Source organism: Bombus impatiens, unplaced genomic scaffold (genome assembly GCF_000188095.3).
Source record: "Bombus impatiens unplaced genomic scaffold, BIMP_2.2 scf_0091, whole genome shotgun sequence".
NCBI classification, from domain to species: domain Eukaryota; kingdom Metazoa; phylum Arthropoda; class Insecta; order Hymenoptera; family Apidae; genus Bombus; species Bombus impatiens.
In genome coordinates this window covers 1,644,805-1,660,265 of record NT_176510.1, presented here as the reverse complement: position 1 = coordinate 1,660,265, position 15,461 = coordinate 1,644,805, and the positions used below count along the sequence as shown (strand labels likewise).

Genomic DNA, 15,461 nt, shown 5'->3' with positions numbered 1-15,461 from the left:
GGCCGCACATACGTGGCCGGAGTGCGGAATGTCGGTTTCCGGGGCCCCGGTCTTTCCGAGGAAAACGAAGAGATCGTTACGATAATCACAGATAGGTTTTTTGCCTAGCCTGAGATTTGTTTCCGCAGTCGGGATACGTTTCCGCCGGATCGCGGGCTGTACGGACGTTTTCTTAAAATATACGATCGAACGCGCGGATCGCATCCGTCTGGAGAACGGATCCGAAGACGAGAGCACGGTCATTCGTCTTCTTCTCCTTTTTTCGGACCAGTTCTTCCTTAGAATAATGGGAGAATGTGATCTGGAGCTAATTGGTACCGTGAATTTGCGAAAGAGCACAGAGATTCTGGCAATTACTGCTACTTTCTGCAATTAGATATGCAAAGGGCTTGCTCAGGCTCGTCCTTTCAGTTTCTATCAGGATTATAAAATGGGTAAAATCGAATGGAGATTTTATAAGTCTTTAACCTTTTTCTGCAGAAACGTATGGCAATGGTAGAATTTTTGTGAAGAAAATATTGTAGAAGAGACTTTGAAGTAGAGAAATAGATATTTATAGAGTGGTCTGGATACTGTTCGAAATATGAAAGAAGAATATTTGCACAGAGAATCTGAGTTTATCGTCTGAATCAATATTACAGTCATTCACGATTTTGCATGGATATAGATTATTTTTTTTAGAAATGGTTACATTAAGCGAAGAAAGTAAAGCAATAAAAGCAGGGAGAATATACAAGTGAAAATGCAGTTGGCCAGGCAGTTAAGAATAACAGAAATTGTTATTCTCAATATTCAAAGTTCGCCAGAGTAATGTAAATTGTGTAGTTACATTGTTATTACAATTCCATCTCATTATTAACCGTAGTTCGTGTTGTTTTATTCTAAGGTTCCAAGTACTAAAAACCTTCCTTATAAACATCCAATATTTTTCTAAGCTGTTTTATTAGTTAGAAATATACGTGTATCCGTGAAGAAGATCTTGCCCTAATCTTTCTCTTTTATTCACCAAGAAAACATTTCACCCTCCTTCTTCACTCCAACAAATATAACCCATACAGCTTCAATTTCCAAACTCGGATAAAAATATTCCTCCAAGATTTTCATCTCCACTAATCCACTCTCGAAGATCATCCTATTCACGCATTTTCATCTCATCATGAACTAATCCACAGTCACCTCAACAATCCATTGCGGTGTCTTGAAACGCGAATTACCACGATCCATCCTGAAAGAAATCTTAGCTCTGGAGTGTCTAATTCCTTCGAGGACAGTGGTCGATGTCGCGGGAAGACCCTGTCAACTGATCGCTGCAGGTTTTTGCGTTCGATCTTCGGTAACTCGATCCGGGGGCGCGAGAGACGCGAGGAAGTCTTACGAACACGCCTTAAGCTCGCCCGTGCCTCCTTCGTCCCACTAACGAGCCACGAACGAAGAAACTAGCTAGTCGGGTAATTGGATCGGGCGATCCGCTCCTTTATGCGACCGACTTCGACGGGCAAAAGCGGTCTTCCTCAAAACCACCGGCGTTGCGCGAGCCAAGACGAAGCCAGGGGTCACGGTAACGTTATTAACCCGTAATCGAGCTCCAGGCAAACAATGAGCCATGGCTGCACCCCTTCTCTTTCGTAGTATTCCCTTCTCCATCATACTACTCGCGATCATGCCCTCCAGGAGGTTAACCCTCCGCATGGCCAAACTTGGGCCACCCCTCGATCAAAAGTTTCGCGGGCCGCGTTATGCAAACTTCTTGTTTCCGGTGTGGGAAACCAGCGTCCGTTTCCGAGTCCCGTCGAATACCTTCTTAACGCTTCGACTGAGACGGTGAACTTGCTTGGCGAACCGTGCACGGCAACTTGTAGGCCGGACAGGTTTAATTTTCGTTGCTTTTCGCAGCTCGAGGGTGAGTTTCGGAGAAGGGATAGAGAGTAGTATTTTGCTAATAGCCTGTTGCGGCACTTCTGTATTTAGTGGCAGAATGATACGTGTTGAGACATATAATTCTTGGCTGTAGTCGTTTTACTATCTCTTTTTGCTAATAATTTTTCTAACGTGAAGCTGAGTAAGGTTATTAACCTTTCGCCACAGAGGCTGTATTTTAAATTTGTCGACTAGGTGTGCCACCTCCGATCGCAAAGAATTAACCAGTTAAGGACCTTCACAGCAAACTTCATTTGCAATTTCTTTCGCTTTATTTCTATTATCTAATTTTGTTTCGTCGGATTTACGTAACTCTGCTGGATTAATCGTTCCTTTCACGATCCAGATCAATTATAATACCTTATAGCGAATAAGCAAGTGTTCTGATATTTGTGAACAGAAGCGTGCAATATCTGTCTGACGGGTATATTAATCCCACGAATTCTACGCTCTCCCTCTCTAGTAGCTATCGATGTATCGATTGAAACGACGTCCGAATTGCACGTATACAGACGAGATAAAGGGGAGAAAGAGCATCGCGGATTCGACATCGTGAAACGCAACTGGTGCGTGTATCGCGGGCAATCAGGATGTTTCGATATTACGTCGCCGCGGCCGGTGAACACGGTTTTTCTCGTTATAACGTAGACGCGGCCCGGAATAACGAGATTTCGCGATTGACTTTGAACAGGGTTTGACGACAGGAAGCTGACTGGTCGGGAAACAGCATGAGCTGGCGCGACGGTGATGAGCCGACGCGCCGAAGGGATTTCCATAACTGAGTCGACCGGACGCGGAGTTGCCTTGTCGGCCGAGCTGTCGCTGCAACCGGTGCAAGCGTATTCGATTTTCACGGGTCACATCGCCGGAAACTTATTATTCTCGGACGGGGAAGAGACAGCCAGAAGTTCCGCAGGAAAGGTGGAAAGAGCTGAATATCGTCGATGGGAAAACGACCGTCATCAGAGAACCGAATATCCCCCGCACAGTTCGATCCGGGAAAAAAAAAATAAAGGTTTGCTTTTTTCGAATGGCTCGATCGGGAAACGGCATCGCAAGTTATCTCTATGGAATAATTATTGTTCTGGTGTGACGTGGCTCTGCGTGTGCAACGTATGCGTTTACTTTTTTCTCTGTTTCATATTTTTGCTCAGGTATGATGGAGGATGAGATTGGACACAGGGGCTTGACTTTTTAAATACGATTTTTCTTTTGATCTTGACGAGCACGCTTTGTTTCTATTGATGGAAATAGCAATTTAAGCCTGGTAAATCTTCATGTTCCAATCTTGTTTCCAGAAATGAAATGACACTGAATTTTTTGAAGAAAAGTATGGCATAAAACTTAAACGAAAAATCATGTAGCACGTCAATGATTATTGTTGTATATTTTCTTCAAGTTTAACTCATTCGTGATATACCTTTAAGTAGAAGACAATCCTCAGGATAATTCTGATGGTTGTGGATTATTTTCTTCCTTAAGTTGAAACCACAATCATTTCTCAATTTCATATAATATTCTCCGTAATATTGCTCTTCGTACATCACTAGTTAAATTGAATAGACACTGAATATGTTTCAAGTGAATGAAAAAGTTCTCTATCTGTAAGAAGATATGATTGGATAAAAAATGAATCGAAAGACTTGGATACTAGAATTCAGAATTCAATACTACGGCCATTCTAGAGAGGATCGAAGATAAGTTTTAGTCGGAGGAGCTTTAAACCAGATTTAATTACTCCATCTTCTCTGCTTGGTTAGATTTCGTTCTATCGAAAAGCGACGGATTGAAAGAAAGTGGAAGGGGTTAATGTTACGGCTTCGTCCCAATAGGAACGGTTTTCTGAACTTTCTTAGTCATTCCTTAGTTCACGGACGGTAGGTGGCCGTCGTATGTCCCATTGTCGACGAAGAGATCACGATTTCGTGACTTCGTGAGCGTAGCTTCGTGAACGGTGGGCGTATCGATCGTTCGCTCTCGATGCCAATAAGATCCTTAGGTAAATCCTAAGCCGATGAGACGAAGTCGGAGATCAGCGAGCAAAGACCTAAAGACTCCGAGGCAACTGGCTAATCCTAATTGAGTCGCCTTATATAAGTCGAAGCATTCGCTTCTTCTCCACCCTGATTCTGTCCCAGACCTCTCTTCTCCTTGCCTGCCTCTGCTAATTCCCTCCCCCACTTTTGTTTTCGTTGATCATTCCATCTGCTTTCGATTGCTTTTTTCTTTTCTCACCGGTGACTCCCGTTCGTTCTTTCTATTCCTTTTTCTTTATTTATCCTTTCTCGTGCCTTCTGATGTTTTTGTTTCACCTTCTCTTTAAATTTGGTCTCGTAATTATTTCGAGGAATGGAGAGTATTTTTAAGACTATAGGATTGAAATTTGTTTTTAAAAGATGGAGGGATACGAAGGTTAAATGAAAATAAAATTTTAGGAAAAGCTTGATACTTTTTCTAAATTAACAGAAATGTCGGATAGACCTTTTCTTTAATTCAAACTCCAGTCGAAAAGATAAAATGAGCTATTTCTACACTTACGTAATATTTTCCTCAAGCATGTCGAAGTTTTTTTCGATATTAGTTATATCTTAATATTTCTAGATATATTTGAAATAAACTTAACCGAAAAGTAAACAAATAGGTGTTTTTTGAACTAAATGAATTCATCGTTGAAAAAGTTAATATCGTCAAGCTGCACGTTTATTATACTCACCGCAAAATAGAGCTCTGCTCAATAATATTTCAATAATAAGAGCTGCAACTAACAAACTATGAATAAATAATGAATAAAGTAACAAGATTGGCGATCAAATTATCTTCTGATTTACCCCAGACTTCCACTCACCAACTATCTTGTTATAATATTCCTAAAAATACACGTACTCCTGGATTTCTTCGAAAGCAGAAATATTATTAAAATATAAAAATTTGTCGAAGATAAAAAAAATCGTTCAAAAAGAAAATACCCTCTTGCCAGTTCTTTACTCCTCCTTTCCTCTATTTTAGCCATTTATCTGCTCACATATCTCCTATCTATTGATCTATTTTCCAACCGGTGGCTCAGATCCACGCAAAAACAGCGAGATCTGAGTTTAGTGGCGAGTTCCAACGACAGATCCCAAAATTGATTTCACGGCTGTGCAGCGAGAAACGATCCATGGCCGGGCGTCGTACATCAAATCCGTGAAACGAGCCAATCGAACGGTCTGCAGCATCAAACTCTTATATCATCCAGTACCAACGATAGCGTCGCAATGCGTGCTTCGATTAAAGACCGTGTTATCGAGTAACGTTTCACGCCGGTTTCTGTCATGTGTAGATGTCAGGAGTCTCGATAATACTCATTAAAGACTTTACGATGCTGAGTCAGAATATTGTGCTTTGATATTGTGCGGTTTAATATTTTACGATCTCCATGATGGATTCAGTTTCCAAAGTTTTCGCCACGTTTATCTCGACGAAGACGATCATTTGGACTATTAAGAGACGAATAACCCAGCGTTTATGTACGGGTGTTACTGTATTATATGATACTATGCTATGCACTTTCATGGTACTATTACTAGAAAAGACACGGAGGAGAAACGTAAGAAGTATTAAAAATTAGGAGAATTTTTAATTCTTCTAGAATGATATTCTGTTTAAATTGTATTAGAATTGGAGTTAATTATATTACATTTAAATCGGAGTTATTTACATTATATCGTATTTGAAAAGGTAATTTCCTACATTTTGTTTACGCTTATTGTTGTACTCCAAGAAGAAAAGGTGTTAGATGTTACATTAGGCGATATATGGCATCAGTGCTATTCTTTTAGAATCAAAGGCCTTTAGAAGAAGTCATCAATATATATGTCTTTCGATCCTTCATGTTCAAAACCCAATGAAGTCCTACTACTTCAAACTCTTCCAAACTGCATGATTGATGTCTCAATAACATTCGTGCTGTGAATAACCAACATTACAAATCTTCGATAAATTCCAAACTCCAAACCAAAATATTTAAAAAAACCCACCTTTTTCCCCATCTGTTAGTACAATGGTATTTAATTCTTCGGAAGTAGACAGGTTCAGAGAGATCTCGATGGGAAACACTTGGAAACGAGCGACTCGTGTCCCGGTTGGTCGTTTGATCTTTCCAGGGGAGGGGTTTGGTGACAATCGCGTCGCGACGCGACTTTTCGACGTGCCCCGTCGGTCGGTGTTCCTTGGGAGAGCAGCAACAGCGGAATTTAAGGTCCAGGAGAGGCTGTGTGTGATCCTTTGATCCATTGTCTCGACGAAGGCGAGGAGAGGTGGCGTTGGAGAGCGAGAGAGCCTCCGGGGAGCGTCGCCGTCGCGCCGGCGGAAAGGCGAATTCTAATTTGACGAATGAGAAAGTTTCAAGGAAGAGCGATGTCTCGAAACTCGCGCCGCTGATGCGCGACAAAGGGCGTCAAAGACGGCAGGCCTGAGCTATTACGATATGTAAAAAAAAAAGTTGGCAAGAGAGAAAAAGAGAGAGAAAGAAGAGAAGAAAGGAAAATACGCTAACGTTCATCGAAGAGAAATGTCTGTGTGTCGGAGTGAAAGGAAAAGGAGAGAGGAAAGAGAGCTCGTTTTCTCTGTAGTCGAAACTGACTGAAGCAACGGGGAAGAAATTCAAAGGGATTCTTGAAAAAGTTGCTTCGAGTTTTGCGGTGATCGATGCACGATGTGGAAGTTCTCTCTTTCCCTTCGAGCGGTTCCAAAACGATGGAAACAAAAGGAGCGTTGTTCGAACGTGAAACGAAAGCCTGATCAAGATTCTTTTTTCCCTCGCTCTTCTTCTTTTGGTCTTCTTTGCATTTAAGGAAACAAGTAATTACTTTTCCATTTTAGAATTCTCGTGGACTGAACATTTCGAGATTTTGCAATAGCAGAAAATATTTTGATCGATTCAGTGAATTAGGAAGTTCGAGAAAGCGATGATGTTACAAATATTGTTTTTTAAATTTACCATAGAATTTATTTATATCATCTTCTTGCAACGAGTAAAGCTACGAAATTAAATATTTGTTACCCTCACGTTTGGATATTAATGATCAGTTAATGATCTGTTTGATTTCTGAGAAGTTCGATAGCTTTTTCGTTTTAGGATGTTCATGGTCATGAACATGTCGAGGCTTTGAAATTACACAGAGGCCAGTTATGCACGAAATTTCATATATGATCACATTTATCGAGAATTATCGGTTAATCGCGTTCGATGTTATCGCAATTAGATGGAAAGCTTTTAATTTCATGGGCACTTGGGTCCGTTGAAAGAGCAGATTTTATAGCCGGGGCTTGCTTTCATCTGAAACTCCAGCGATATTATATTGCCTTAATTGTGTACAGATGATCGATATTAACGTGGCTAAACATCGAATCCCGCTGCTTTAAACGTAATCGCTTTTATCCAAAATTACAATATCGAATTTTCAAACTTTGCCAGATAATCGTGACTCGTCCCAGTCTCGTCGCACAAAGCGTTCAAGTTTTGCTGGTCGATCGGTTATATACCTTCGATATTTCCACACCCGTCCTTTCTATTCTATGTGTAATTGCTCTCCAATTTCGAACGTACAAATTCCTTTGAATGTAATATTTCATATTGTATTCACACATTTACATTATACAGAATTGCAAGAAATAATTAACAAGTAAAATCATTAACAAATTTCATTCAGAATATTATTCATAATAATGGAAGAAAATTGTCACCCTGTGATATCGTACTTACTCTATATACATTCCTATCGATATCATTCTGACGAATTATAGACTCCATATATGAAAATAAATAAAGGTAGCATATAAATAGTTAAAAAGTATGAGCTTATTAATATAGCTCTCATTTCAAACAAGTTTAGATCTGATGTGAAATAATCTTGATTTATCGTGATAGAAAATTGCTAGGATAGAAATAAAAAAGCTAGGATTGATTCCATTTGTTCCTTCGCGTTCGTAAAAATACAACTTTGCATAAATATACATACTCTCCTTATCTACACTGCTATAATTAACCTCTAGTGAACGTAACATTTTAAACACGTAGCCATACGATTACAGTGAGAACGTGAGGGTTGAGTACGCCAGGAAAAAAAAATGAGTCGCTGTTGGTAGCACGCGGGTAGAAAGACAGCGGCTGGAAGGAATAATTACCCGAGATTTTTCTCCGTTCTCGGTGAAACATTACGAAATCAGCTTTTCGACGGGGTTGCACGCAAGAGGTACGAAGTGCGAACGAGTCCAGGCGGCAAGGCGCCGTCTCAACGAGCGACTAACGACAGCCACTTTGCGACGCCCACGCCTGGTGCACGCTGTTCGAACGGTTATTAATTACGAGGCAGCGAGTTTTCGTGTTCTTCTCCGCCCTCGTGTTGCTCAGTGTCGTGTTCCCTTGGTCGTTCGGCGACGACGACGACGACGACAACGACGATGGTGCCGTTTTCGAGCAGCACCTCCGTCATTCTCTTGTCTTACACCGTGAAACGTTGCCCTGTTTTACGTTCTTTTTATTTTCCTCTGTTGTTCTCTCATCGACGTCGTAATAGCTCGATGTAGCTTCCAGCACAGTCTTTGACGTACATCTGCCTCTAGATGCTTAAATTTACAGTAAGAATTATGGGGATTAAGAAGTACACTTTATGTATGTATCTTTAAAGTACAATTGAATAATAAGCATATATAATAGAATATCCAGATAGAAGATGAATAATGCAGATTTAGAATAAGTCCCATTTCGCTATAACGTTCCTCGATTTTAACCGATATCAAACTCAATACAATTTTCCATGCCATCAGCGAAACGAGAACTCTGTAATGGTAAAGCAACCCCCTTTCCGTACATCGTTACGCAGAAAAGCTCCACCATCCTCAAAACGAAATTCAATCCGCTTCATCGCGATCGAAATCGAAACGATCAGAATCTCGTTGCCTGCCCCATTCACCATCTTTCCTGATTTTCATACAACTATAAACAATGTGAACGTCGCGACAGTAAAGCGAAAGAGAAACGCGAAATGCGAAAACGTCAGAAACGAGGTGCCAGCGAGTGTCGCATGACTCGAACAGTTTCCAATAACATTTTGCCCGCGCTGCTCATGTTTCTTCCGTTTCGATCTTCCACGGATACTTGGATCGAGCTCTTTGAAAAGGACGACGGAGGACGAACCTCGTTCTTCCCTTCTCGAAGACAACGAAACACAGCGGGACCCGGGAAGGCCACAAATTGGACGAGACCAAGGACCAACGTAAGCGGCTTCCTCGACGACGAGGACCGGAAGAAAGGCGGCGGACGGGATTTCCGAGGTCGGGCAATTTCGCGACTCCCAGAAGATCGAGACCTCCAGATACTTCGATCGGATCGATGCCAATCGGCGAGGCATCGATGCCCGTCCGCCCGTAAAATTGATTCCGCTTCCATCGTCTCCCCAGGGTCGGTCGCGAGACGTAAAATCTCGTGGGAACCGAAAGGTGATTCCTTGCCTTTCTGTTCTTCCTTTTTTCTCTTTTGACTTTCTTCCATTCTTCTCAACGTCGATTTGTCTTCTTACCCTTCTTCCTCCTGTTGTTCTCCTTCTCATTGCTCCGACTGATTCCTACAACGGACACAGGACACTTTTCTGTCCTCTCGCGTTTTTTTTCTCGTGTTTTATTTCTTCTCGTGTCGTTCTCTCTTCTCCCACCCTCTCTGTCTTACGATATTTCTTAGTCTATCTGTTTCTTATTTGCCTCGGCTTTCTTCGCGGTTCTACGTCCGTTTTGAGGTTTTGTTTGCTTTCCCGAAAGCAAGCCGCAGTTTGTAGCCCCGGTTCGTCAGTCTCGATAAGATTCGTCGCAAAGGGACGACCGCGACCCTCCGGCTGCCATTTTAGAAACGATAAGTTCTGCCGCGGGATGACCGGCTATTTGCTTTTCCCTCGCTCCCATCGCTCACCTCACTTCGAGTTTGCTGAGACAATATAGCTACGCTGAGAACGTTTGCCTCGTTTCGAACACCGTGACACCGTATCGATGATTCGAGGTACACCTACCTGGTTCAAACACAGTCGAGGACGCTTTCAGTCGCGTTACTTCGAATTTTGTTTGTTCTTTATAACGGGTATCCCGGGGTATTATTTGCCGTGCGAGATAAAATTGTTTAGTACATCTGTTTGTGGAATTATTTGGAGATCGGTGTATACTAGTGTTCTTTGCAGTTCTTATTAATATATACTTAGTGTTGTAAGTTTAACAGAATTGGAGTTTAGGATTTACAATAATTTTCTAAAGCGATTTTATGATATTCAATTATATATGATTGGTTTACACGAAGGGTGAAACATTTTTATTGTTAGATGTTTCACTTTTAGAAAACCGACGATATTGACGAGCAAGGAAGCGTCAAGAGGAGCATAGATTATCAAGCCAGAAATTAAGAATCAGCTGCTGAAATGGCTCGTGACGTGGTTAAAAGAACGCGTTAAACGAGCGTGAAAATATCCATAAAGCCTGATTTTTCTTGCTTTTAACGCGCGAGGTGTCCGCTCGAATAGATTTCTCTGTTGGACTCAGTGGAAGCAAATTGGATTGTGCACGCGTCGAATCGGTCGTATCTCAAGAATACGATTCTCTAATGATGCTTTATGCAGGCTGCGTGTGCTTCAGTGGAATTTTCAATTGGAAAATGTATTACGCCGGAATTTGCGAGCTGTTGCGAACGCGCTGGTTATGCGTCGATAAAGAAACATTATTCGTCTCGAATGGCGCCACTTTCTCATCGTTGATTTCGAGTTATTTCACTTGCTGAAGTGTGTACGACCTTATAAAGATGAGTGCGAGCTTCAGAAACGAGATAAAAGCAAGCATTATCGTTAAAATAATTTATTAGGTAAAAAGCTATCTTTGATTTATGAATATTACAACAATTTCCTTTGTTCTGTTCCAAGTTAGTCGCATTTTACTTTACGTTCCTGATGAATAATTAACTTTAACGAGTAACAATCTCTCTTCAAAAAAAAGTCAATTATCGCTTGTTAACTTTCGAGAAATCGTCCCTAGGGAGTTCAATTTTAATGACCGAAAATACAATTTATTAAAAGGGAAATATTTAAAAAGAAGAATTGTAGCTAGAGACGAAGTGTCTATTCTTTTTCAATCGGCTATATGTCGACTTTTAAATATTTATCAAAAACAAGAGCAACCTCCTCACGAGTTACAATGTCACGCCCTATCACCCTCGAACGGATCGTTGCTTTCAAAAAACGAGGATTCGATCGTGTCATGAATCTTTATTTGTTTCGTTGAGTCTTTGCTTGTTCCGTCGAGTCTTTTTCTTTCCGAACGGTTCCTATGGAATACCGTGACAGCACTGTGGAGACCGCAAACGTGACGCTGGAGCAAAACAAGAGCAACTTTCGAGCTTCTTCGATCGTTACTTTCGCGTATACACTTGAGAAACATCCGGATTTACATTGAAAGAGATTCCTCCTAAAAAGAGCATATATATTTTACGAAATATACGAAATGTATTACAATATTTCATATTATACATTTTTCGTTGGCAAACATACGACTAATTTGCAATTTTATTGCAATACTCTTACGAATCATCGAGATGCATAATTTTAAATTTCATACATCATTTATATTTTAAAACACACTCTCATTATGGACACCACACAATTTTCTCATGCTAATTTTGAGGTGCCGCCGTCTCGTCACTCAGTCGCCAATAAAAGTTGGATAATCAACGCTTCGATCCCTGCGCGACGCATCATTAAAAAGAGAAAGGACTGAAATTTGCAACATCCACTCCCTCGACTTTCAGTCGAGAGCTGGTCAGTTCACCCCGGCGGTTCGTCCCGTGGCAAAAAAAGAGCTGTCCTGCATAAATAGAGGGGGGAGTTGGTTTCGAAACGCAGACCTTGTGGAAAACTGAAAAAAAAGAAAGAAATAGAGGAACGAGTTGAGAGGGGCGAATGGTCGGCTCGAAAGCAGTGCGAGCAAAGTTTCGCCGTGGCTAATTCGATCGGAAAAATTCCGTAGGGGTTCGAGGCAGCGAAACCTGGAGGGGATGGTCGGTGCCGCGTGAAACTTTTATTTTTCGTCGAGCCGATTCGGACGCTCGTCCATTTATATGATTAAATTCCACCTGATACGCTCCCGTTTCCGTCCAAAACTTTACAGACTACCTGAGAAACGAAGAGAAAGGAAAAAGAGGGGGAACAAAAGACGCCAGTGATGGTCCATTGTGTGGCGTATTCTTCATGATCCCTCGTTATCGAGATCTGCGACGCGTTTCGAGGCGATGTTAACGATCGAGATGTTGTAAAATGCTCTTCGAGTAGTGTGACATGAGCAAGTTTCGCTTCTAACCAAATGGTGAACGTCTTCTTGCGTTCAGTGTGTCGAGTAATCGTATACGGGGTGGTTGTTGAGAAGATTCTGCTTGCTGTTAAGAAATAAATACTTTTTCTTTGAACAAGTTGTTTAAAGTGACATGCGTATAAAGAGATTCTGTTTTTTGGAGGGTCATATTTGTGTATTATTTGTTTGTTCTATTATATTTGTAATTCCCAATAGGTGTAATTGGGTTGTAAGCGATCTATAAGAGTAAGTTTCTTAATATTTGAACATGTTCTTTGATTTACTCTTGTTTATAATGTAATGCATTCACAACGTAGTTTATGATATGTCATTAGTGTTTCATGTGATAAACATCATTAGCTTCTTCAAGGAGGACATAAAAATGTCATGTCGATATTTCTCAAAAGATTAATAGCATTTAGCGAACGTAAATGATAGAATATAAATTAATATTAAATATTTTGAAATTAAATCAAAGTATTGTGGTTATCAAACAATCATTGAAGGGTTAAATTATAGAGTATAATGGATGCTATAATTCCTTTGATGTCTGGAATATAGTTTCGTACTGAATAACCAAACGATCCAACGTTACCAACTGCTCAAGCGAAAGCCAAGATGGTCATAAAACTTTAGGTGATAAGTTCTCTTGGCCGGAACATTGTGTTTCGGAAAAGGAAAGTTTACGGTGTATATAATGTAGAAGTGGTTTCCGCTAGTTCGATAAATATTGTATTTACTCGGTGTCGCTGTACATTTGAAAGTTTCACGACACAATCACAGCCAGAGAGAAAGAGAGAGGTAGAGTTATGAACCGATTACTTTTGCAGGGTAACAGTTGATAGTTTTCCCGGCACAGTGCCGCGGAAGTTTATCGTGTGCCCTCTCGGTTGCTTGTATTTTTCGATCTTGATACGGTTAAATAATAACACTGCCCGGAGTACAGCGCTGCCCAAAACGCACCACAGCGAAACCTTTGCTCGCGTTTCGTCGATTTAATTGGCCGCGAGCACGGAGGTTACGCTTAAACCAGAAAAATATGGCGAGGCAGTAGGGAAAAGGTCGACTGAATTTTACGATTCGATATCCCGAACGAAACTCGCAACCCCTGAAAAATTAATATTTCATTCCCTATCGCGTCGTAAAATTTCTACATTTTACCTCGTTCAACGTATAAAACTCACAATATCCCGCTATTTTTCTATAAAGAAAACCGAGCCAGTGTGTTCAACATCCTTTATTCCCTGATTTATTGCGGAACAAACTTCCCCCTGGTTAACTCCACTCAAAAAAAGAAAGCAGAGAAAAATCGTCGCTCGTTAAACGCACAATCAACCCTCGAAAATACGAAATACGAGGCACGTCAAAAAACGATGCTCGCGCGTTGCTAAATAGGTCATTACAGCCCCCGGGGACATAAAGTGACGCAGCGGTACATCAAACCGCGCGACAGAACGGGGTGGTGGGTTGCGAGAGGGTGGCGCGGCACGTCCAGCGCAAGGCACGTTATATTTTCTTACGAGTGCACTCGCCTGTTGCGGTTTCCCGGGGCGTCCGCATCGGTAACGAGCTGCGTTATGGTCACCGGCCCCGTGAAACGAAGCTTTTGACGTAATTCACCGTCAAGAGGCCACTTTGCCATCGGCTGTGCCACCGTTAAGTTCGACCAGGCCACGAGGGTTGCGGTAGTGGTCGCTGCATCTCCCCGCCCAGTGGTTGAAGAGAGACGAAATCAACAGACGAATATCCACGGAAGAGAAACTACCGATACAAACGCAAGGTGAGAAAAGAAGATGAGAAGAGAGAGTGGAAGATCGCGGAAAAAGAGAACATCGTTGACGGCCGAGAAAAGCAGAACCGTGGAACACAGGGGGATGAACGATTCTACCGCAGGTTTTAGCATATCGTTACTTGGGTACTCGAGTACGGCTGCGTTTAACGACCGGCATCGCGGCGCCCCTCGTACCAGCCGACAAAAAGCCTGCAACGACGCGGACCAGGGACGCGGAAGAGTGCTCGCGACGTCTCAATTGACTCGCTAACGGCTGATTTATAGAGCGATTCGCCGGCAGTCCGCCTCGAGTACCACGGCACACGCCGCGACGATTGTGTCGCGCTAGCGACGCGAATGGACCGGGCACGGGAAATCGAATCGACACGGATTTATGGCGGGATACTGAGATTTTAAAGGAGTATTGGATTCCAAACTGGAGAATCCTTATGTGGAATCATACGCAGCGGTGTTGGGTTTTGCTTGGAAAATATTGCAACTCGATGCCAGAAACAATCATGGAAAGTGTGAGGAAAAAGAGGAGAGGTATTCTCTCTTCTTTAATTTTCTGTAGATTATTATGTAGAAATTTTAATTTACCTACTATTTCTAGTAAACCTTTAAGCCACAATTCCATACGATACTATCTTGAAAGATCGTTCCGATCTTCAGGGAATCTGGTCGACACGAAAGATCATATTGAAAAGATTTTCGCCGAAAAATCTAAGAGGTTCTGGGAGGATGGAGTATTCAAGTTACGTGAAGGATGGACAAAGGTTGTGGAACAAAATGTCACCTATATAATTCAATAAACGTACATAGAATCGAAATGTAAATCGGAACGAACTTTCCGGGCGACCCGATATAAATTCAGGAAACAATTTAATAATACAAAGAGACTAAAGAATATAAGACTCGCTCGTGCTTTTATACTAAGATCCCTTTATATCTATACTTATTCTACAGATCATATAGATATTCATTATTCATCCACCTGTAGCGTTCGATTTTTTCAATAGGTTACATGATAACTCACTCAATCTTTTTCTGCCGTATAACAACAATGAAACATTAATATTCTTTATACAACACATACGATGTAAAAATGTACTATGGTAAACGCTCAAACACTTTCATGAATCAGCGTAGACAGTCAAGGACAATCAGAATGGTTAGGGAAAGAGAACAAAATTCCTCTTTTTCCCGGAGCGAATTAGACGGCCGCGTCGTAAACCGAGTTTTTGCGAGGCGCGCGTCTTCTGCGAGGAATTACGAGCAAGCTTAGTTCAATATTGACCCGGGCAAACGTGTGGCGAATATTATTACACCATCTGCATAATTTCTGTATTCAGTCGGTACTCTCTGAAACGCGTCTGTAATTACTTCGGTTGCCGCGAGCTCGTGGCCGTCGTGGAGGGTG

General features: G+C 41.6%; 1 long non-coding RNA gene across 1 annotated transcript in view; it reads right to left on the bottom strand.

The window, feature by feature from the left end:
* Nucleotides 1-5,721: 5,721 nt before the first annotated feature.
* Nucleotides 5,722-15,461, bottom strand: part of LOC117151134 — a 23,448-nt gene continuing 13,708 nt past the window's right edge. Inside the window, exons 3-4 of the long non-coding RNA XR_004460823.1 lie at nucleotides 7,661-8,065; nucleotides 5,722-7,510 (exon numbers count right to left, since the gene is read on the bottom strand). This is a non-coding gene — a long non-coding RNA (uncharacterized LOC117151134). The remainder of the gene's footprint in view (nucleotides 7,511-7,660; nucleotides 8,066-15,461) is intronic.